At 43.4% G+C, this 23,824-nt stretch overlaps 1 long non-coding RNA gene across 2 annotated transcripts; it reads left to right on the forward strand.

Annotated features, from left to right (window-relative positions):
• The first annotated feature begins 13,775 nt into the window (after window positions 1-13,775).
• Window positions 13,776-22,946, forward strand: LOC135615114 (uncharacterized). 2 transcript variants are annotated; one of them, XR_010487849.1, is made up of 4 exons: window positions 13,776-13,834; window positions 14,403-14,623; window positions 16,783-17,368; window positions 22,425-22,938. It is a non-coding gene; the product is annotated as an uncharacterized LOC135615114 (long non-coding RNA). The 2 variants fall into 2 exon arrangements; XR_010487848.1 differs by having other exon boundaries at window positions 16,783-22,946.
• Window positions 22,947-23,824: the final 878 nt, after the last annotated feature.

Raw genomic sequence — 23,824 nt, forward strand, 5'->3', positions numbered from 1 at the left:
GAAAATATTTTTGACTAATCGATACCCTTTGGCCGGAAAGAAAACAGAAAAAGTTGTGTTTTTTTCTTCTTTTTTTTGGTACTACTGCAGGTTAAGAGACCCTTTCAACACGAGTGCTGCATGAGTCCAGCAAAATCCATTTCTGAGTTCATGCTTGCAGATCTAGCTAGATTCATGACGGCAAGCATCAAAGACAACAATGACTCAGATTGTGACCAAAGAGGAGGAATATGTTTCTTTGTAAGAAGAATATTGGAATGCAGAGAATGTTGCTTCCCTCTGTGTTGGGAGATGCAGGAATCCAACCTTATTGATCCACACAGTTGATGCAAGTCAATTCATGTGGAATTTGTTGACCACATGTATCTTCACTTAAATAGGAAATCTTAATTATGATTTGGATGGCTTAGGAATGTTGTCATGCTACCATAAAATGCCATTAATATAGACACAGTTTTCAACCTCAGTTTTAGGAAGTTTGAAGAAAATGATACAAGATAGCAAAGAAAATATGGTAAGGGTGTCAAGAATGTATCATCATTATCTTCCATCACAATAAATTGAAGAAGGTATTATTTCGAAAACTCTTTAAGGTCAATTAGATTTCAGTGTAAGGTAATCTAAATTACATTTAAGGAGGCCCTTTTTGTTTGGTACTCTTCAAATTAGCATAAGGCTTTTCAAGTTTCTTTTTTACTTAAAGAAATTACGAATTGATGCATAAGGATGGATGTATTTGTTGAAATTGCTAAGATGAAACCTTAGTTCAAACATATAAATTAGAGAAGAAGAAATTATTCATCAATCCAAAATTCTTTTAGATACCTCATTAAGTTTTTTTTTTCTTTTTGAAGTGACTTGTGGAATGCAAGAGAATGATGAGATAAATATATTACTAGCAACTATGTAAATGCACTTTCACATGTAAATGTAGGATGACTGAAAAAAGGGATGTGGTTGTAATGATTGATTCGTGAATCGAGAAATTATGGTTGACAAAGGGAAATGTGTTCTAAATTGTTACAGATAGAAAACCATAAGGAATTAATCCAAAGAAATACTCATTGGATAGGGGATAACTTATTCCACTTCATGAGTTTAAACTTCTTTGATTAAACTTAACCGGACTTCTCAATTGGTGCGAACCTTTTTCTTCTCTCTCTCTCTCTCTGTGTCTCTGTCTCAATTGTTTTAGGGAATTGCTCTTTTGTCAATGACATGAGCAAAAAAGCAAATCCCAAAAGAGAAAGGTGCTGAACATCCTGCATCCTCAAAGGTAGCAAGTTTTGTAGGGGCATTCTCATACTCTCAATTGAAATTTTGTTGATTTCGCGATCATTTAATTCTTTTCCATAACAGTTAATGTAAATCTCGATCTTGTCCTTCCTAGGAATTATTTTCCGATGCCGTGTTCACTTCCTTGTCGAGAAATCTCCACAACTTATGCGTTGATGAAAATGTGGGAAGTCTGGGAACTGATGTATACATATGCATGTATATTGGGAAGAGAGTCTTCTTACACATGGTGTACACGATGGCTATGAATGAACTCGTTGAGATCGATTGGAATGAGCTCTTTTGATGAATTACTCCAAATCATATATAAAGATTATTTTTTTTTGGAGCAGAGAGAAGAGTTTTTGAAATGGTTGGCTGTTGGTGCAATATGTAATCTCACTGTGACTCAAAACTCTGTTTAATCTGATGATTGCAACAATGGCTATTATATTGTCAGCAGCTGTTTGGTTGGCCACTCTGTCTCTAAGATCATTTGCATTCTATTATGCAGAAATTAACCAAAGATTCGGTAACTTAACTTACCAGCAATGTGAAAAGATTAGGTTGCTTGGCTCCATAATAATCATAGATTTGTAAAAGTAACAGTGCTTATTGTTACGGTAAGTGACTTTTTAGCCGTGACCTCGGGGTCGACACGGCTGGTTCAAGGCTCCAAATGGCTGGGTTCAGACGTGGTTCCTCCTCGTGTTACTGAGATGGCGGACGCAGTGGGCCTGGCTGGGAAGCTCCGCCATGCTGAGAGGGCTCAGCTACGGTCGCGTGCCTGCACACAGGTCGGGTCGGTGGCTCGGCCCGACCCCTCCGACGATCGAGTTAGTGATGTGGAGTGGAGTGTTGGGTGAGAGAGTCCCCCCCTCTCCGTTAGGAATCAGGGGATATTTATAAGCGGGTTTGATGTTACCTGATGTGCCACACTGCTAGGGCAGGGGCTCGTACCTCTGATAGCGTCTGTCGCAGTTGCGATTGTTGCGTGGAGGGCCGAACCGCCGCATGGTATGGGGGGTGTCAGTCAACGCCTCCCCCTGTCTTGGCCGATGATGGGGGTTCCGTCGGGGGGATCGTTTGGGTACGTTCGATATGGGCGCGTGTCATGTCATTGTTAATGCTCGTTCTGGGGCAGTGCGCCGCACAAGACCTTCATCGCGGGGGGTGTGTTACGTCGAATCCGGGGTGTTATGTCAGATTAATTAACTACCCCTATCACATGCCCCCATCCGAAAGGAGCTATGCGTCAGTTTTGCATGTAGGGAGTCCGATGCATGGCTTCCTGCTTCAGGAGGACCGTTCGGACGGATCTGCGGGGTGCGCCACAGACGGGTTGGCAGCGCCAGGTCGAGGTGCGCAACTCAGTCGGGAGGCCAAGTAGGGTCGGATTCGGGGGCGATGGAGCCGACGAGGGCCGAGGAGCACAACGCAAGCGGGGTGACCGCGCAGATGTGTCTCGGAATGGCATAGAGCCGAGGACCGAAGAGCACAACGCAGGCGGGGTGACCGCGCAGGTGTGTCGGAAGGGCGTAAAGCCGAGGACCGAGGAGCACAACGCAGGTGGGGTGACCGCGCAGGTGTGTCTCGGAAGGGCGTAAAGCCGAGGACCGAGGAGCACAACGCAGGCGGGGTGACCGCGTAGGTGTGTCTCGGAATGGCATAGAGCCGAGGACCGAAGAGCACAACGCAGGCGGGGTGACTGCGCAGGTGTGTCTCGGAATGGCATAGAGCCGAGGTTGCGGGGCCCGACCGGAACGAAGCCGAGGCCTTCGCCGTATGAGGGCTGTGGCCGAGGAGGTGCTCGGCCTTTGGCCGGCAATCGGTTGCGGAGGGGATTGGCTCTCCGAACGCACGCGGGCGCGGGAGGCTGCCGGTTTTCTTCTGGGGAAAGTAAAGGGTTCCCCTTTTTGGGGCCGCCGTTTTTCGAGGCTGATATGATTGGGCGCCTTCGCACCGCGCTGCCGCTGGCAGCCATGTCATACTGCATTTATGGCGAGGTGATGCTCTTTGTTTTTCGAAGCGTTTTTTGGGAGACGAGGGGTCGCGTTTTGGCGGGGCGCGGCCTGCTTTATAGGTAGCCTGAGGTTGGCCTCTGAGGTTTCCTTCACCTGTTTTCATCGCGCTACTTCGTGCACCTTCACTTGTCTTGCACCTATCGTCCCTTCTTTCTTCGCTGAAGGTTAGTGAGAATGGCATCTTCCTCTTCCCTTTCGTCCTCTTCGAAGGCCGTGGAGACGGCGACTTCGTCGAATCCCGCATCGTCGTCCGATGAGAAGGCGACCCAGGCCCTTGAGGCCCTGATGTGGCCGCACGACCACGACTCCACCGTGGGCGAGTCGTCGCTGAGTCTCCTCCGGGATCGTTATGGAATCCCGGAGGAGTTCGTCCTTCATGCTCCCGAGCCCGGTCAATGGGCGTATGACCCAATTCCTGGGGGCTTTGCCCTTACCCTAGATGCTTTCAAGGCCGGGCTACGCCTCCCCTTACACCCCGTCATAGTTTCATGTATTTCCTGGTGGTGCATCTCCCTGTCTCAGATGGCGCTATCTGGTGGCGTTTTTGGGGGAGTGTCACTATGCCCATATAGCCCCGACCCGTGCCCTATTCCTTTCCTGTTTTCGTCTTACCAAGGGGTCGGGGGGCTACTATCTGTCCGCCCGAGCGGGTTTTCGGGTGAGCGGGGCTCCTTCCAGCAATAAGGGGTGGAAGGAGCGTTTCTTTTTCGTCAGTCGCCCGGGAGATTGAGGGTTTGGGACCCGCTGGGGGGGCGCCGAGAGCTCCAGAGGCTTAGAGAGATCCTCCCGGCCTCCCGAGCCATCCGGAATATGTCCGAGCGGTGGTTGGCGGAGGCAGGTCTCAGCCCGGTGCCTCTAGGTATGCTCCCCGGGGCGGTTTTCTAGGGGCTCTCATCTTGCTCACGGGCTGCCTGCTTAACTGATGGTTGTTTTGGCCTTCTCTCGCAGAGATGGTGCGTCTCGAGGCCCTTCGAGGGGGAAAAACTTCTTCGGCCACGTCGGGCCGTTCGCCTGTCGCCGTCAGGGCGGGAACGAGGGAGGCCCCCGTGGACGTCGAGGCCGGTCAGCCTCGGAAGAAGGCACGGGTGCTTCCGAGCGACGGTCCTGAGGTGGTCCCGGCCTCAGTGGAAGGAGTCGTGGCACCGACGGCGAGGGCTGCTGCAGCACCGGCGGTCGAGGGCGTCGTAGCGCCGGTGGACCAAGCCGCGGGGAGTCAGGAGGAGGGCACGGCTGGTCCGAGTGGTCGTGCGGTGATGGAGGCGCCTCGCCAGCCCTCCATCTGTGAGCTTCTTCGTCTTCCGCTCGGGAGAGAGGACGAGCCTTACTTGGCGCGGGAGGTGGGTGCCCTTCCGCGCGGCGCGGCCACTGACCCGTTAGTGGGCCGGTGGGACGGTCTCACCCGGGGCAGCCGGGTGTGGGCCGACGGCGATTGTGCAGCCCAGTTCGTCCGCGGAGGGCTGCATCCCGACATAGCTCGGGATTTGTACACTTTATCCTCTGAGGTTCTGCTTAGCAAATCTGCTAAGTCGCTGTTGTGGGTAAATTTGTATCGTCGCTCTGCTTGTGCGTCTTTAGGACATGCCTGATTTCGACCTTTCCCCTTCCCAGGGCAACCACTATGCCGCTGCGCTGATGGATCGCGTCCGTGACGCGGGACGTGTCATTGCTGCCCTGAGTAGTCGCAATGCCGAGCTCCGGCGGCAGGCGGACGAAGCGCGAGCTGGAGCGGGCCCTGAGGCAGTCGCGGCGGCCATGCAGCGTGCCTCGGACTTGGAGGCGGAGGTGGTGCACCTTCGATCTGAGCTCCAAGCATCCACGGAGCAGTCCGCGGAGTTCCAGGCGCGGCTGGAGACGTCGGAGGGGCGTAATACGGAGCTCCAGACGAAATTGAGAGCGTCGGTGGCCGAGGCTCGTTCGGCGAGGGCGGACTCCCTTGAGCTGCTTCGACGCCTCGAGGAGTCGCGAGCCGAGGCGCGGGGTGCCTCAGAGGCTCTTGACGCCGAAATCCGCCAGAGGCCGGGGAGGGAAAAGAAGCTGATCGAGGACTACAAAGACTCCCCAGGATTCCAGCTCGGCCTCGTCCGGACCGGGCGGGTTTCATACGAGTACGGGTATCGGGTTGCCCTTGCCCGTTTCAGGGTGCACAACCCTGGCTCGGAGGTTGTGGACGATCCCTTTGGTTCCTTCCCTGAGGACCTGGACGTCGGAATGCCAGCCGATGTCCCCTTCGATGACAGCCCGGATGCCCCCGAGGAATGATGATTTTTGTACTCTTTTGCTTTGTTTTGTAACCCGCTTTCTGAATAAACATGATCTTTCCCTTCTCTGGTAGACTGTCTGTGACTCGGCATGGCTCTATCTTCAGCCCAGTCTTTTTCTTACGGAAAGTATTTTTTGAGGTTTTGGGCGTTCCAAGTCCTTGGCAGGGGATGGCCCATCATTGTGGTGAGTCGGAATGTTCCAATTCTGATGACTTCGGCCACCCGGTATGGGCCTTCCCAGTTTGGAGCTAACTTGCCTCTTGCTCTGGTCGGGTCGCTGACTTTGGTCCTTCTCAGGACCAGGTCGTCTAGCCTGATGGGTCGGGGTCGCACCCTTCGGTTGTAAATCTTTGCGACCACCCTTTTGTACACGAGGGCCCTTACATGTGCGTTGGCGCGCCGTTCTTCCAGCAGATCGAGGGCTGCTCGGAGTCCTTCGTCCGAAGCCTTCTCGTCGTAGCTTCGTGTCCGGAGGGTGGTGATGGCTACCTCGGGTGGCAGGACAGCCTCAGTTCCGAACGCGAGGCTGTATGGGGATTCTCCGGTTGTGGTTTTGGGAGTGGTGCGCAACGACTATAGCACGCTGGGGAGCTCATCTGTCCAGGTCGATCGGGCTGCGGACACTCTTCTTTTGAGTCCATCGAGGATAGACCGGTTGGTTACCTCCGCTAGCCCGTTGGTCTGAGGATGGGCCACCGAACTGAACCTCAGCTGGATGCCATGATCGGCACAGAACTCCCGGAATCTTCTGCCGGCAAACTGAGGTCCGTTGTCTGTGATGATGACCTTGGGCAACCCGAACCGAGTTACTAGGTTCTTCCACACGAACTTCTCTACTTGATGTTCCGTGATCGTCGCCAGTGGTTCGGCCTCGACCCACTTCGTGAAATAGTCCACCCCCACAATTATGTACTTCCGCTATCCAGAGGCTGGTGGGAAGGGTCCGAGCAGGTCCAAACCCCACTGCGCGAATGGCCACGCGCAGTCGATGGGACTGAGCGGAACCGCGGGCTGTCTGGGTGCGCGGGCGTGTTGCTGGCACGAACTGCACCATCGAATGTAGGCTTTGGCGTCCTGGCACATGGTCGGCCAATAGTAGCCCTGACGGAGTATCTTGTGCGCCAAGGTTCGCCCGTCGATATGCTCACCGCATACCCCCTTGTGGGTTTCGGTTAGAACCGCCTGGGCTTCGTCAGGCTCTAAACATCGCAAGAGGGGAAAGGTGAAGGACCGTTTGTAGAGGCGGCCACACTCCACGGTGTACCATGCGTGCGTGCGCTGCAGGCGCCGAGCCGCGACTTCGTCGAGGGGGAGGGTTCCATCTCACTTGAAGCGCAGCAACTCTTGTACCCATGTGGTCGGCGCGCCGCCTGGGGCTGTAGTTGCTATTTCGACGGCGCGGGTGGGGAGCTCCTCGACCTCTGGCCATGCTTCGGAGATCGGTTTCAACGCCAGCTTAGCTAGTGCATCGGCTCGCTCGTTCTCCTCCCTCGGAACGTTAGATAGTGTAAAATAGCGAAACCTGGCGGTTAGGTCCCTTACCCGTGCCAGGTATTTTGCCATGGTCGCGTCCCGAGCTTCGTATCCTCCGTTGAGCTGCTCGGCCACAAGTTGCGAGTCGGTGAGGACGTGTATTGCAGCCACCTGCATCTCGAGGGCCAGCTCCAGCCCTGCTAGGAGCGCCTCGTACTCCGCCTCGTTGTTGGTGGCTTTGAATCCGAAGCGAAGGGGTCGCTCGAACGAGCGTCCATCGGGGGCGAGGAGGACTAGTCCTGCGCCGGCGCCCTTTGGGTTGGCCGAGCCATCGACGTGTAGGGTCCAAGCTTCGGGAGCCTGCTCGAGATCTACGTCCTCCAACTGCGTTAGCTCCGCAATGAAGTCGGCTACCGCCTGGGCCTTGATGGCGGTCCTGGGCGAGTAGCTTATGTTATGTTCGCCGAGCTCCACCGCCCATTTGAGGAGCCGTCCTGCAACATCAAATTTTGTTAAGACCTGCCGAAGGGGTTGGTCGGTGATGACCTCCACCGGGTGTGCCTGGAAGTAGGGGCGCAGCTTCCGAGCTGAGAGCACTAGGGCGAGCGCGAGTTTCTCTATTGGCGGGTAACGCTCCTCAGGTTCACTTAGGACGTCGCTGACGTAGTAGATCGGGAGTTGTTGGCCGGAGCTTTCTTTGACCAGGACGGAGCTAACTGCATGCTGGGAGGCCGCCAGGTAGAGGCCCAGCTTCTCGCCCGGAGTGACGGAAGCGAGCCGGGGGAGGCTGGCCATGTGCTGTTTTATTTGTTTGAAAGTTTCCTCGCATTCTGATGTCCACTGGAAGTTCTTCGGGCTTTTGAGCGCCTTGAAGAATGGGAGGCAGCGATCGCCCGATCGAGCGAGGAAGCGAGACAGAGCGACAAGTCTTCTGTTGAGTCGCTGCAGGTCTTTAACCGTCCGGGGAGACTGCATATTGATTATAGCTTGGACCTTCTCTGGGTTAGCGTCGATTCCTCTCTCGTGCACGATGAACCCGAGGAACTTCCCGGAGGTGACGCCGAAAGCGCACTTTGTGGGGTTGAGCCGCATGCCGAACTTGCGTAGCGTGGCGAAGGCCTCGGCTAGGTCGGCAAGGTGTGTTCTGGCCTCTTGGCTTTTTACGATCATGTCGTCTACGTAGACTTCCATGTTTCTTCCTATTTGATGGGCGAACATCTTGTTTACCGTTCTCTGGTACGTGGCCCCAGCATTTTTCAGCCCGAACGGCATAACTTTGTAGAAGTACACGCCTTGATTGGTAAGGAAGGCCGTGTGCTCTCTGTCTCTGGGCGCCATCCTGATCTGGTTGTACCCTGAGTAGGCGTCCATAAAAGAGAGTCGCGCGTGACCGGCCGTTGCGTCGACCAACTGGTCGATCTTCGGGAGGGGGTAGCAGTCTTTAGGGCACGCATCGTTGAGATTGGTGTAGTCAACACACATCCTCCAGCTTCCATTGTGTTTCTTCACGAGGACTACATTGGACAGCCACCGAGGATATTTGGTTTCTTCTATGAAGCCCGCGGCTAGGAGCCGGTCCACCTCTTCTTGTATTGCACGTTGTCGGTCAGGGGCCTGGCGCCGGGCCTTTTGTTTCACGGGGCGAGCGTTAGGTGGGATGTTGAGGTGGTGCTCCGCGATCTCGGGGTTGACACCCGTCATGTCCGATGGGGACCAGGCGAAGACGTCGGCATTTTCCCGTAGGAGACCGACGAGCTGCTCCCGTTCCTGCTCTGGTAGCTCCGATCCGATCTTCACGGTCTGGTCTGGTCGGGCTTCCATCAAAGGAATGTCAACGGTGGACCCCCTCGGCTCGGGATGAGGAGTCAGTTTTTTCGTTTCCCGCGGATCTGTCAGGGGTGACTCGGTCCTGGCTTTCTTGCCCAATGATTCGACGGTAAGGTAGCACTGCCTGGACTCTCGGGGGCTTCCCGTGGCTTCCCCGACCCCATCGTGAGTCGGGAATTTAATGGTCTGGTAGTAGGTCGAGACGACCGCTCTGACCTTGTTGAGGGTCGGCCGGCCGAGTATGGCGTTGTAGGTGGTAGGGAGGTCGACCACCAGGAAAGTGGTCATCACCATTTTCGACTTCGGCGGGGTCCCTAGAGTCAAGGGCAAAGTAATGGCCCCCAGGGGGGATATTGAGTCTCCCGTGAAACCGGTGAGCGCCGAGCGCATCGGGCTCAAGTTCTCCGCGGCCAAGCCCAGCTTCTGAAAGGCGTCGAAGTAGAGTATGTCGGCTGAGCTCCCTGTGTCGGCCATGATCCTCCTCATTTGCGCGTTGGCTACCCTGGCGAATATTACCAAGGCGTCGTCGTGGTCGGGTCGCTCGGCCGCTCCGGTTGGGAAGGTAATCTCGGGCTCCGGCTCGTGCCCCGAGGCTTCGTCAGGGGCAGCTCGACCGTACGCCATCCTGCCTGATGTGGAGCCTCCTCCTGATGCGAGGCCCCCGGCTATCACATCGATGTGCCGCTCGACGGGGCCCTCTAGGCGAGGCGACTGCTCTTTGTTTGGCCGGAGGTACTGGCCGAGGTGTCCTCTGAGGATGAGCTCTTCGATTTGCCTCTTCAACTCGTAGCATTACTCAGTGTCGTGCCCGTGCTGCCGATGAAATCAGCAATATCTTGATCGGTCTGTGAGCTCCCGCGGGTTCCTCATCGGGCGAGAGTCCTTGAGCAGCCCCTTCCCCTTCTCGTGCAGGAATATTTCAGTCCGGGACGAATTCAAGGCGGGAAGAGGAGGCCTCGGGTCAGGTCTGTCCAACCTTCGTCGGGAGGCGGCGGGTTGTTGCTGTCGGGGCGGTTCTGTCTTGACCTTTTTGTGTTCCTCCCGTCTTCCAGCCATCCAAGTTTCCGCGGTAATAAACTGACTGGCACGCTGGAGCATCTCGGGGACCGTGACGGGGGGTCGCTCCACGAGCGACCAGAAGAACCTGGAGGGTCGTAGGCCTGTCATGAATGCCTGCATCAAGAAAGAGGGGTGAGCGTCCGACAATCCACGGATTTGGGTCGTGAATCGGTTCACAAAATGGGAGAGGGGCTCGTCCTCCTTCTGGTTGAGCCCGAGGAGCAATGCCATGGACGGCTTGGGCCGGGCATACGCTAGGAAGTTAAGCTCAAAATCCTTGGCGAGCTGGTCGAAGGAGGCGACGGTCCCTGGTTTCAGGCCGCTGTACCACGTGCGGGCCGGTCCCCGCAGAGTTGTGGGGAACGCTCTGCACATCAGAGCGTCAGAAGTCCCGAATAGCGCCATCTGGGCGCGAAAAGCGGCTACGTGGTCTGTCGGGTCGGCGGTGCCGTCATAGGCATCCAGAGTGGGAAGGCGGAAGTGTGACGGGATCGCCTGATCTTGTATCTCGGGAGTGAACGGAGATCCCTGGCGTCCGTCCACCCCGAGCTCTCCCTTTGACTTGCGGACTTCCTGTTGTACCTCGTCAAGCCTTTGACTGACGAGGCGTAGCTGAGCTCGTAGGGCATTAGTCGAGTCGGCGATCGGAGCCTCGGGCTCGGGTCGGCTCACCGTGTCTTCTGCTTCTCGGCTCCCCGGCCGAGCTGCGGGGTTTTGAGGTGAGACGGGGGGCTCAGGGAGTGGTGCGTGAGTCTGGACAGGGGTCTCCCGTTGCGGCGAAGGCCGGGTCACGTGCGGAGGGGTCCACTGGGAGACGAGCGGGATGATGGTCTGGACCATGCTGGTCAGGGTCCGGACTTGGTGGGCGAGGTCGTGAAAAGCTTCGGGCGATGCCGACGACGGGCCGGCGGGTGCGCCGTCGGGAGGTGACAAGCCTGGGTCATTGAACAGTTGCCAGTAGCGCTCCGATACCGCTGCGGGGCGTTCGTCGCGAGCTTCATCCCGTGGGGGGTGTTCCCCCGAGGCGGGGAGCCCAGCGGTTGAGGACTCGCCGAGGTGGATTCGCTGGTCACCCGACATTTGGGGGCCCTCCTTCTAGCGCCAATCTGTTATGGTAAGTGACTTTTTAGCCGTGACCTCGGGGTCGACGCGGCTGGTTCAAGGCTCCAAATGGCTGGGTTCAGACGTGGTTCCTCCTCGTGTTACTGAGATGGCGAACGCAGTGGGCCTGGCTGGGAAGCTCCGCCATGCTGAGAGGGCTCAGCTACGGTCGCGTGCCTGCACACAGGTCGGGTCGGTGGCTCGGCCCGACCCCTCCGACGATTGAGTTAGTGATGTGGAGTGGAGTGTTGGGTGAGAGAGTCCCCCCCCCCTCTCCGTTAGGAATCAGGGGATATTTATAAGCGGGTTTGATGTTACCTGATGTGCCACACTGCCAGGGCAGGGGCTCGTACCTCTGATAGCGTCTGTCGCAGTTGCGGTTGTTGCATGGAGGGCCGAACCGCCGCAGGGTATGGGGGGTGTCAGTCAACGCCTCCCCCTGTCTTGGCCGATGATGGGGGTTCCGCCGGGGGGATCGTTTGGGTACGTTCAATATGGGCGCGTGTCATGTCGTTGTTAATGCTCGTTCTGGGGCAGTGCGCCGCACGAGACCTTCATCGCGGGGGGTGTGTTACGTCGAATCCGGGTGTTATGTCAAATTAATTAACTACCCCTATCACTTATTATAATTAACTAGCTAGAGAAGGAATTAGCTTCAAGGATTCAAACAACTGGCTTAAATAGTTGTATGATCGTATATACAAAATGATAATAATACTATTGTAGATGAATGTTTAAAATGATTAAAAAAATTTCATATGTGAATTGAGAACTTGGAAGGGGGAATTATTTGTGATTTCTCTTTGTAGAATTTTTATGCTAATCTGAGTTTCCATGTCGCCGAAGAGAGAGAAAAAAAAGTTGTGCATTCTTGTGCTGAATGTTGTGATTGTGTTGTTCAATAGTTTTCACATATGTAGTGGATATCAATCAATTGATATCGTCAGTGCCGAAACTGAAGAAGGATGAGAATTAGATGGAGTCTTCTACATATGGTGTAATGCCATTCTGCAAACTATGATGAACTCCATATGATGTAACACCTTTCTGCAAACTATGATGAACTCCATATGGTGTAATAATGCCTTTCTGCAAACTATGATGAACTCCATATGGTGGAATGCCTATCAGGAAACTATGATGAACTCCACATGGTGGAATGCCTTTCAGCAAACTATGATGAACTCCACATGGTGTAATGCCTTTCTGCAAACTATGATGAACTCCATATGGTGTAATGCCTTTCTGCAAACTATGATGAACTCCACATGGTGTAATGCCTTTCTGCAAATTATGATGAACTCCATATGGTGTAATGCCTTTCTGCAAACTATGGTTATAAGAGTGTTGGCAGAATAGATGAACTCCATATGGTGTAATGGCTTTCTGTAAATTATGAGCAAACTACTTGACTCATGTTGCCAATGATTCTACCCTTTCTTTACTGTATTATGGCATCTTTTAGTTTGCTTTTAGTTTCTTGTGACTTATTAAATCCACTTTTCACCATCAACCAAGTGTAATTAGAGAGAAAAAATAAAGCTCGACTCAATTTTACTTCATAAATACATTGATTTAGTAAAGCTCATAAATGTATTACTATTAACTTGCATCGGAGTATTTTCGCTCGATCATTCAGGTTCAGCAAAGTCGATGTACTAATTATCCCATCAAATCAAGTCATAATAAATAATATTAGAATCGACGCGAATGAACTTGGCCTAATATAGCAAGCACCATGCTACGATAAACTTATCATCTCAAACGCATATGCTATAACATTCATATTAGCTTTGATATGCATTTGCTTCAGATTAATAGAATTTTTCGAGACATGAATATCGATCGGTATGCATATGCTCCCGGTTGCATGAATCTAGCAAGTTCCATCTCTCAATAACACAATTCATGTTTGCAAATCATCCTAGATTCATGACAGGAAGCATCTAACCGACTTTCTATTTGCATAAGGCAATAGTGACTTGGATTGTGTATTAGAAAATAGGATGACCATCAAAATAGAATTTGTCTGAGAATTTTACATCTATTCATGTTGGGAGATGCAGATCAAGTAATATGGTATATTCAAAATGACATAACACTGATTTAAAATGGCTGTTTAATATGTCTGGAATTTCTATATGTGAATTGTGAATTGGGCCTTCAAAACCTACCTTCTCATCCTTGGTGCCAATTGAGAGGATGAATTACTTGTGTATTCTCTTAGTAGAATCCTATGCTAATCTGAGTTTTCTGTGTTGCTGAACCAGAAAAAAGCTCTGGATTTGTGTGCTGAAAATTGTGATTGTGTTGTTGAGAGTATGCATATATTAGTTGATGTCTTCTAAACCAAGTGTTGACCTAATGATAGATATAGTTAAGGACTCGAGTAGGAAAGTACTCTCCGTAGACGATGAGATTAGAGGGTCGATCACACTATACTATACATTGTTAAAATCAAACCTTTAAGTGAGTAAGATTGTAATGTCCTCTAAATCTAGTCTAGGAATTTAAAAATTAATTAAGGGTATTTTTTTGATTAGATATGTATGTTATTCCTCTAATGTATATCTTTGAGTAAAAGGTGGAGGTGAAGATCTAATGAAAATCGTAATTGGATTAGAATCACAAATCAAACTAAGTTAATTAAATTAGGATTTCTAAATATATATTAGTGTTAGGATTCTTAGAGAGATAAGATATTCATCCTATAAATACAACTCCTCCTCCTCCTCCCCCCCTCTTTTCTCCCAAGCCATCATCAAAGGAGGAGCGAGGCCAAAATGCAAACAGTGGGAGAGAGGAGTAGACGACGTATGGATCCCTCCTCTTTTTCTCGTTAATATGTTTCGTCGATGCATTTTTCTCATCATCATCTGTTTAGGATGATATGGATCTCTCTCTTAAATCTTTTATAAACATACTTTTTTATTTACTGAGGAGAAAGATGAATGAGTGGTACAATCTGCCTGTAGGGAGGGATCCTTAATTCTTATTATTTCTTATTCCTTTTACGATGTTTATTGAGTTTAGTCTTAAAATCATTCGATCTTCCATGATACAATCTTGTTTGCTTTTCAAGTCAACGTCTCCTTAGCATATCCACAAGAAGATTATGATTGACTTGATGAATGGATTCTTTAGATCTCTGTAGTTTATGCTAACGTAATCAAAAGATCATCATATCCTAGAACATGTATACTGCAATTTTCTAAAGGATCGACTTGCGGCAAACAATAGACAGACTGCAATCATGGATCAAAACCATATATGCTAACTCAATTAAGCCTCATCCAGTCGAAGAAGCCATACTTACCAACATAAACCTGCAACTACGAGTCGACCCTAATCGTTTCCGTCGGTTTCCCTTCTTGCAAGGCAGTAGGTGCCGATCCTGGCGGCGATCTGCGGAGGCCAGCACGAGGCACGGTCCTCCTTCCTGTCGGAGATAGCTAACCCGATGTGCAGGCACAGGTTATGCAACAACGTAGTGTGCCTGCTTGGCACACTGCACCAACGCTTGGGACCGACGATGCTTGCATGGTCCTTCGCTGGACTGGACGTGTAGCCTGTCACCTTGTTGCCAGTCATGCGACTCCGCAGGTTCTTCTTTCTTTTGGTCTCCAATATGCATCACTTGGGTTCCAATGAGCTATATGCAGTTATGCAGCAGCATCATGGCCAACTCTTACAGCACGTAAGGACTATTAGAGCGCATGGCTGCTGCTATGCCACCATCCTTTTTTTTCTTGTTTTCTTTTTTTTCTTTTCTCCTCGATAGTTTTACCCTTTAAAAAATTGAGAATTTTGAACTTGATACGAGGAAAGTCATATTTTTTATTTTAATGTATTTTAATCTTTTAATTGGGTTAATGTTTAACTCAATTCTTAGCTTGTCCAATTAAGTAGGATTGATTCGTCTAATTTAGGGTTTTATATAGAATTAAAAAATAAATTATAATTTTTTATAGTTTTCTCATATATGACATATTGATAAAATTTTACATGTGATAAGTAAAAATTTAATTATTGTTCTTGAATATTTATTTAATTGTTCACATACATATATTTAAAATTATAAAATAATATTTATTTTTCACATAAAAATATGATTTATCATGATTATAGTTATTATATGAGTTTTTTCTCTTGTTGATTAATATTTAATAATTATTATGAATATTATTTTATTATTAATAAATTATTTTGTACATATATTAGATTAAAATAGACTTAGTGAATATTATTTATAATTTATTTTTCTAAATTTTATCTAATTGATAGCTATCAAAGTGGCATAGGATGACAGACTTATGAGATATAAATTATAAAAAAATATTTTATCATTTATAAGATATTTATATTTTATATTACTTTATTGGTCTTATAGTCACTAAAATGATTTAGATCAATAACTTATAAAATTATATTAAAAATTAATATTAAATGATATTAAAGAAATAATATTTATAATGACACATATAATTAAAAAAAAGATAATTTCAAAGAAAAATATACTTAAAATAATTTTATAATGAGGTACCATGATACTATTTTGGGTAATCCATATAGTTTAGAATTGTATACAACACTATTCCATATGGATATCAGTCTTTCAAAAATAATTTTTAATAAATATTAGATATGTCAATATTTCAATAGGTGATATTAATAGTTCATCATATCTTGAAAATTTAAAGCATTAATGTTGTTTTATTTTTTACAATGATATTTTCTTTCATACACCCTCATGTTTCTAGTGTCTTTATACTCTCTGATTCAAAATGGTTAGAGCATGTGCAGTTTATATTGAGCATATTAGATCTTGACTCAGCATTATTTGTTGAAAGATCTATAGACTTGACTGACGAAAGTACCATGGAACAAATTAGTGAAATAAATATTTGGGAAAGATCTAATAGGCTTAGTTTAATGTTTATAAGAATGACGATTGCAAATAATATAAAGTCTTCATTACCGACTACAATTAGCGCACAAAAATATTTAAGGGCTATTGAAGACAGATTTAAATCTATTGATAAGTCATTGATCTATGTATTAATGAAGGAATTAACTATGACTTAGTATGATGACACTCGAGGAATTTAAGATCACATCCTCAATATGGTTGATACAGTAATGAAACTTAAAGCATTAGGCATGAATGTTGATGATTTTTTTCTTATACAATTGATTCTTAATTCTCTTTCTTCTCAGTTTGGCTCATTCAAAGATAAATGAGACTTGAATGAGCTGATTAGTATGTGTGTTCAGGAAGAATTAAGATTAAGGCAAGAAATATCTTATAATATTCTGACTACTACTCAAGGGGCTGATAACAAGAAAAGAAGGTTGAAGTGCTATACATCAAATAAGCTTGTTGAGTTTAGAAATATTAAATACCCTACAAAAGAGAAAGTCGTCATAGTAAAGTACTTCTTTTGTGGCAAGAAATGACATGTGAAAAGAGACTACATTAAATACAAGACTTGGTTCAAAAAGAAAGGTAAAAACTTAACTTTTGTATGTTTTGAATTAAATATTATACAACTTCCTTCTAATATTTGAAGGATTAATTTTAGTACTTCAACTTATATTACTAATAATATACAGAAATTTCTTTCAATTTGGAAACTAAAAGAACATGATAAATTCGTCATTATGGAAAATCAATTCAAAGCAAGTAATGTTGAATCTTGTATTTTAATGATAAAACAAATTGATAATTGTGTTGATGTTTTAATTTACAACAATTAAAGCAGGAAAAATCAAGTTGTGTTGGAGGAACATGTAAGAAGATTGAACGTCGGGCCGGTGGATCGGTCGACGTATCGATAGAAGGCTTCGGGCCGTGAATTTGGATATCGAGCCAAGAAGAGCGGGTATTGCACTAAGGATATCGAAGTTACGGAGTCAACTAGCTAATTGGACAATAGGCCACAGGAGAGGATGATGCGCCGAAGAATCGGATGAAGCGTCGAGGGACCAATGACATACCAAACAACTTGATTAATGCTTATTATTAATTGTCTAGATCGAAATTTGTTTTATATGTGTAGGATTAATTACGATGGCAATAAGACATACAGCAGGTGTTACGCCGGAGTCAAGACCATAATCACGTTGGAGGTTCAAGAGTTCGACGGAAGTCCGGATGGTCGTTGGAGGTTCTGCGGGAACAAATCCGAGAAGTCCAGGAGCTTGCCAAAGAAGCTCGTCGGAACTCACCAAGTGGATCGTCGTAAGTCCAGGAGTTTGTCGGAAGTCCACCAGAATATCGCTGAGGGTTCGTTGGATGTTCGCCGGAAGTTCACCGGAAGCTCGCCGGAAGAAGCGATTGACACACTGGTATAAGTTGCAGTATTAATGTCTTAAATATCGTAGTTAACATGTCTTAAATATGATAGATTCGTCATTATAGAAAATCAATTCAAAGCGAAAGTAATATCAATGAGAATTTATCGCCTATGCCTCAAGACAAGTCATCTGATGGATAATCTTGTTGACACATATTATGTTACTATTATTCTTAGAAATTTAGTTTTTTATCTAGAATTGATGTGTTAGGATATTATTTTTCTTTTATAACTATAAATCGTTATATTTTATGATTTAATAAAAGTTGATTCTAAAATTTTATGTGATGATTTATATAGAATTAGTTTAAATCTTGACACTGTAATCAAATGTTTAATTGAAATATAGTTTTAATAATAAAGTATCTTTGATATTATGACATAGACGTTTAGGACATATCTTAAAGGAAAAAATTAAAAGATTAGTGAAGAATAAGATTTTTTAGGATATAGACTTTATTGATTTTGATGTTTGCATAGATTATATTATGAGAAAGTAAATTAAGCATATAAAGAAAAATATCATAAGAAGTAAAGAACTCCTTAAGATTATTCATATTGATATTTATGGTCTACTCCATATATTTTTTTGAATAGAGAAAGATATTTTATCATATTTATAGATGATATGACCATGTATATCTAATACATAAAAAGTCTAAAAAATTATTAACACTTTTGAAATATACATAAATGAGGTCGAGAGATAATTAGATAAAAAAAAGTCAAGATTGTTAGATTTGATAGAGATGTAAATTTTATGATAGATATGTTGAATCCAATTAGAATATTAGTCTTTTTACTATATTACTAAAAAATGAGGTATTTATGCTTAGTATGTCTTAACAAATACTCTACGATAGAATGACATTGTTAAAAAGTGAAATTATATCTTAAACAGGGTTCATAGTAAGTTGATTGCATTAACTCTGAAACCTAATTTAAGACATCTATATATTTGAGGGTGTCTTATAGGGAGTATTTAATCCATATGAAAAAAAAAATAGATCCAAAAATTATTTTTAATATTTTATTTATTATCCAAAAAAATCCAATGGATATAAATTTTATTGTCCTAATCATAGTATGCGGATAGTAGAATTAGTCAATGTAAGATTCTCAAAAAAGGATAAAACTAGTGAGAGTAAAAAAAGTTTGAATGATCAATTTTGATATTGAGGAGATACAAGTTAATACTTCTTTTCATCTCCTATTTGAGATATTACTATTTCTCAAATCATTGAGAGAACTAATGAGGATGAATAATAAAATAACATTGATAAACTCTCATATAATATTAATATCATCGCTAATGATCTTATAGAACAACTATAATCAATAGTTTTGAGAAGATCTCAAAGAAAAAAATGACACGATATTTCTGATGATTATGTGGTATATTTATAAGAATCAGATTATGACATAGAAATAAAAAGGAACCCCTTATCATTTTTACAATTCATAAAATGTAGCAATCTCGAAAACTATATGATGCAATGAATGAATAGTTAAAATTGATAAATTAGAATGGTGTTTAAAAATTTATTGAATTATCTCATAATTGTAAAAGAGTTAGTTACAAATGAGGTTTTAAGACAAAACGTGACTCAATATCGAATGATATAAAGTCAGACTTGTGACTAAAGACTTTTTTTAGAAAGAATACATTGATTATAATGAGATTTTTTTTAATTTATATAAAGTACTTATTAAGGATTGTCATAATAATAGTAGCTCATTATAATCTTGATTACATCATATATATATATATATATATATATATATAATATTTTTAAATAGAGATTTGGATGAAAATATCTATATAATAATCTGAATGATTCATAGAAAAGAAAAAGGAAAGTTGGGCTTGCAAACTTTATAAATTTATTTATGACCTTAAATAAGTTTTCATGATATTATTATTTCATTCAAACTTTAGAAAAATACTATTAATTAGTATATATATTTGAACATTAGTAGGAGTAAGTTTATTATATTTATCTTATATATAAATATATTTTGCTTACTAGTAGTGATCTTGGTTTATTGCACGAAATTAAAATATTTTTTACTAAAAATTTTAATATGGTTGATATAAATGTGGTAACCTATATTATTAGTATTGAGATATTCAGGGATAGTTTTCAAGGATTGTTAGGATTGTCTCAGAAAGGATATATTGACTAACTCTTGGAGAGATTTAGTATGCATCTTTGTGTAGCTAATGATATACGTGAAAGATTTAATCAAAGTTAGTATCCGAAAAATGACTTAAAAAAGAATCAAATGAAGAATATTCCTCATGCATGTATAGTTAAAAGTCTATTATATACTCAAACCTGCACAAGACTAAATATTAATTTTATAGTTACAATACTTAGTAGATATCAAAACAACCCAAGAATAAAATATTAGAAAGTTGTAAAGAAATTAATGATATATATATAAGGGATAAAAGATTATATATTCATATATAAGAGATCAGATTGACTTGTAGTGATAGGATATTCAAATATTAATTTTATAAATTATTTTAATAGTAGAAAGTCCACTTTAGGATTTATATTCATGTTAGTTGGAGGGATAATTTTTTTAAAAATATAAAGTAATTATTTATTATATCATCAATAATGGAATCTAAATTTATAACATGCTTTGAGGTCACAAATTAAGTTTTATGATTGCGAAATTTTATTTTAGGACTTGGTGTGATCGATTCAATTACCAAGCTATTAAAGATGTTTTATAATAATATTATACTATTTTTTTCTCTAGAATAGCAAGTACTCTATTATCTTTAGATAGATCAAAATAAAGTACTTGGTGATTAGAGAAAGAGTTTAGAAACAACGTGTCATTTGATAACCTAAATACTATCTTAATAATTATTTATTAATTTACTAAAGTTTTAAAATTTAAAATATTTAACGAATATGTTCGTAGAATAGAGCTTGTGAGTAAACTATCAAGGATATATTGATGTATATTTAGATGGATGATATTATTAATTTTTTTTATTTAAATAAAGTTATTTATTTCTGTTATCTTATTTATATTTATGCATATTATAATTGAATGTAATACTATGATTATCTTAATAAAATAAATTATGAGGGTTATTATGGACTATGTTAGGAAACATTGATAGTTTTATGGTCTATAGAAGAGTATGACATTAATGACATACAATCACTCTAACTCGTAATGATAGTTAGACTTAATATAGTATTATAGTGGTTATTAGATTTATTGACATATTTTAAAATTCTTAGCCATGTATAAAATAATTTTTAAATTTTTTTAGAATCCAATTGGATAAAATTATTTTCAAATAAATTTTATTTTTATTTTGATTTTAATTTTTTTTATATCTTATGAATTAATGATTCAAATGGAAGATTATTAGATTATGTGGTTCTATCTAATTAGATAAAATATATTATAGATATAATTGAATTCTAATGATGTTTATTAGCCAATTGAAATGAAGTCTAATTATGATAGGTTTTTTCAGGAGATGAACTTGATGGGAGGAACTTTCCTAATTATTTATCTTAGACCTTTCCTCTACTCTCGCTTGTAAATAGATATGATCTCTTAAAAACTTAACATGGATATGTGACATTATCGAGTGATTATGGATTTGTTTTCTTATCTTCTCTTAGTCACGTGAGTAGTTATTGAAATATTACATATTTTTTTTATTTCCCCTATCCCTAATTTATTATTCATAGTGATTTTATGAAAAATAGAATGAGAGGAGAAGTGAGTCTAATTCTTGTAAATCGACATCACTGAGACTAAGAGAAGATAAGATGGCATTGAAATGTATGTATTATAAATTTAATCTATTATTATTTGATTTTAATTATGACATTAAAGTTTTTTACATAATAATAACATATTATGAATTTTTAGGTTTACAATGTCATTTGGGTAAGGGGACCTTATAAAGCTTGGCTCCCACTTTTCAATATGATCCAATTATTATATAATGCATTAGTAAAACCTTGTTGGCGAGAAGTTATCATATATAAGATCAGAATGCATGACTAATTATAGAACATGTTTAAGGGTTATAGAACATTGACAACCTAACTACCTTGAAATTAGTCGAGTTCATGCTACCGCAATTTGCTTTGTGCTTAAGTGTCACATGACCCAACATGTGACACTTAAGCACAAAGCAAATTGTGGCCTACACTTGTATAATGATAATACAACTATAGTCAAGTGTCACATGACCCAACATTTATGCACAGGCTTAAGTCAAAATGCAAGCCAAGACAAGCCAAATCTAAGAGTATGCGTTCCATTTACAGCTGTCTTACTTGACTAAACCTAAGAGTGCATGAGTGATACTATCTGACTTCGCACAATAATGTGCAAGTCAACATTACATAATCTAGTATAGTGTGCATTATACAATGCATATAGAATAAGTGGCCGACGTGGGCTATCAACCCGAGCACTTACCCATCTTTGTCATCAGCCACCTTAACCATCATTACCCTCCTTGACGATCGAAGCTGCCACCCTGTGTAGTTGGCATAGATGTGGAGCTCGAAGGTTCCACATCAGCTTCCCAGATCATCGGTGAATTGAGTTCAGCTTAAGAGTTTGCATTGTGTTGTAGAAGAATTTGCATCGAGCATTATCATGAGTGCTGAAGCTGATAAGGATGAGGATTAAAAAGAGTCTTCAACCCAGGAGTTAGGAGAATTGATGGACACCATATCATATGTGTAATGGCTGTCGAGTTTTGAGCACGGTATGTGTAATGCCTCAAACTTAGTAAAGTGGTAAAGATTTGAACTGATCATATATTATCAGAGTCAATGATCATGATGAAAAGATACCTGTAGATGGAGCCAGAGTGTATATCACGCTAAGATTTGATTTTTAGTTTATATTGTTTCTTGACGAGAACTTCAAACTTTAAGTAGGGAAGATCGATTCAGACGTCACATGCATCATTTTTAGATTTGATGGATGATTTCTTTTAAAAGTAATATTTTCTGATGAATTATCTGATCCGATCATATAAGGAATGCTGTGCACAACACAAGGAAAAGAGCGAAGCGAGAGTAGAAACTATCCAACTAAAGACAGCAGCAAATCGATCCCACCACCTGTTTTGAGAGATTGTCAGAATTCTCTTTTGAGAGCTGTGTTTCTACCTTCAACCTTCCACCCTAAATGTTGATGGTGGTAACTCGACGCTTTGATATAGGAACTGATGTATAATATATATACATTGGGATGAGAATTTTGCACATGATATAACATGGATTTAACTTGGTTGTGAATGAACTTGTTCTCTTCTTCATCATTATCAAGTGCTCTAACCAATGTAACTTGTGAAGCAAACACTTGAAGAAACTACAGCAGGATAGACGTACATGACATCTAATGGTTCTCCATGCTTTTACATCTCCTTAGACTCGTCACAGCTGACATCCATGTCATTCTTCCATAGTAAGGTTCCAGATCTAATGATCTTTCAGACAGTAACCTGAGAGAAATAGCTTCTTTGTTTTTCTTTTCCTTGTACCAAGTTGAAACATACTGTGTGCTCTGTGACTCATTTTGCCCCTGAATCTGTCATGAGTGTTTTTTTCCGAAGAAAATGGAAGATTGTTCCCCTTTTACTTTTTCTTTTGTCTTCAAGATGGAATTTATTGGTGCGCTAGCACTATATCCTTTTCCAACTTGACAAGAAACCGCAATGGATCTCAGACATATTTGGCATCTACCTCGTAAACAATCTACGCATGAACAGCGCACTTTATATAGATATGATTTCAGGGAAGCTACCCGGAAGGTGCTACTAAATGGGTTGATTGACTACTCAACTTCACAGAAAGCACATTCCAGCCAACTATAATTTCTCAGATTAAGACTTGAACGTGTTTTTAGCTGGTGAAGTGGTTGTCCATTTGATGGACATGCTCAGAATACTAAATTCCAAGGAGCTGAGAACATTGCTTCTTCTTTATCTTGTACCGGAAGCAAGCGACTTTGTCTATAAGGTCGATGTTACGCTATCTAGCATGAGTGGTTCTTTGTTGAAGAACGTGATAACAGTTAACAGTCATGAACATGTTCTAGTCCGATCATAAAGCTGGTGCGGTTTTGGATGGCATGAGGAGGATGAAGAGATGGGTCGACTTGAAAAGCTTCGAGTTGCTCTGTGTCGCAGATTCCGTCCGGGGGAGAAGAGGCCGTGAGGTCGTCGCAATGGCCATGTCTGCTTCATGCTTCTCTCTCATCGGTGCATTCATGCTCCAGCAATGAACATCCGCACAAGGCGAAGAAGAGCGGATTCGTCGTGCCCACACGCTCGAGGCATGAGCATCCACGAGGCGAGAGGGAGACGGCCATCCTGCTGCGTGTTGAACTCCGTCTTCTCCCGGACATGACCCCAAAGAGCCGATACCCACTTCCA

This window comes from Musa acuminata, chromosome BXJ2-6 (assembly GCF_036884655.1).
Source record: "Musa acuminata AAA Group cultivar baxijiao chromosome BXJ2-6, Cavendish_Baxijiao_AAA, whole genome shotgun sequence".
In the NCBI taxonomy this organism is placed as follows: domain Eukaryota; kingdom Viridiplantae; phylum Streptophyta; class Magnoliopsida; order Zingiberales; family Musaceae; genus Musa; species Musa acuminata.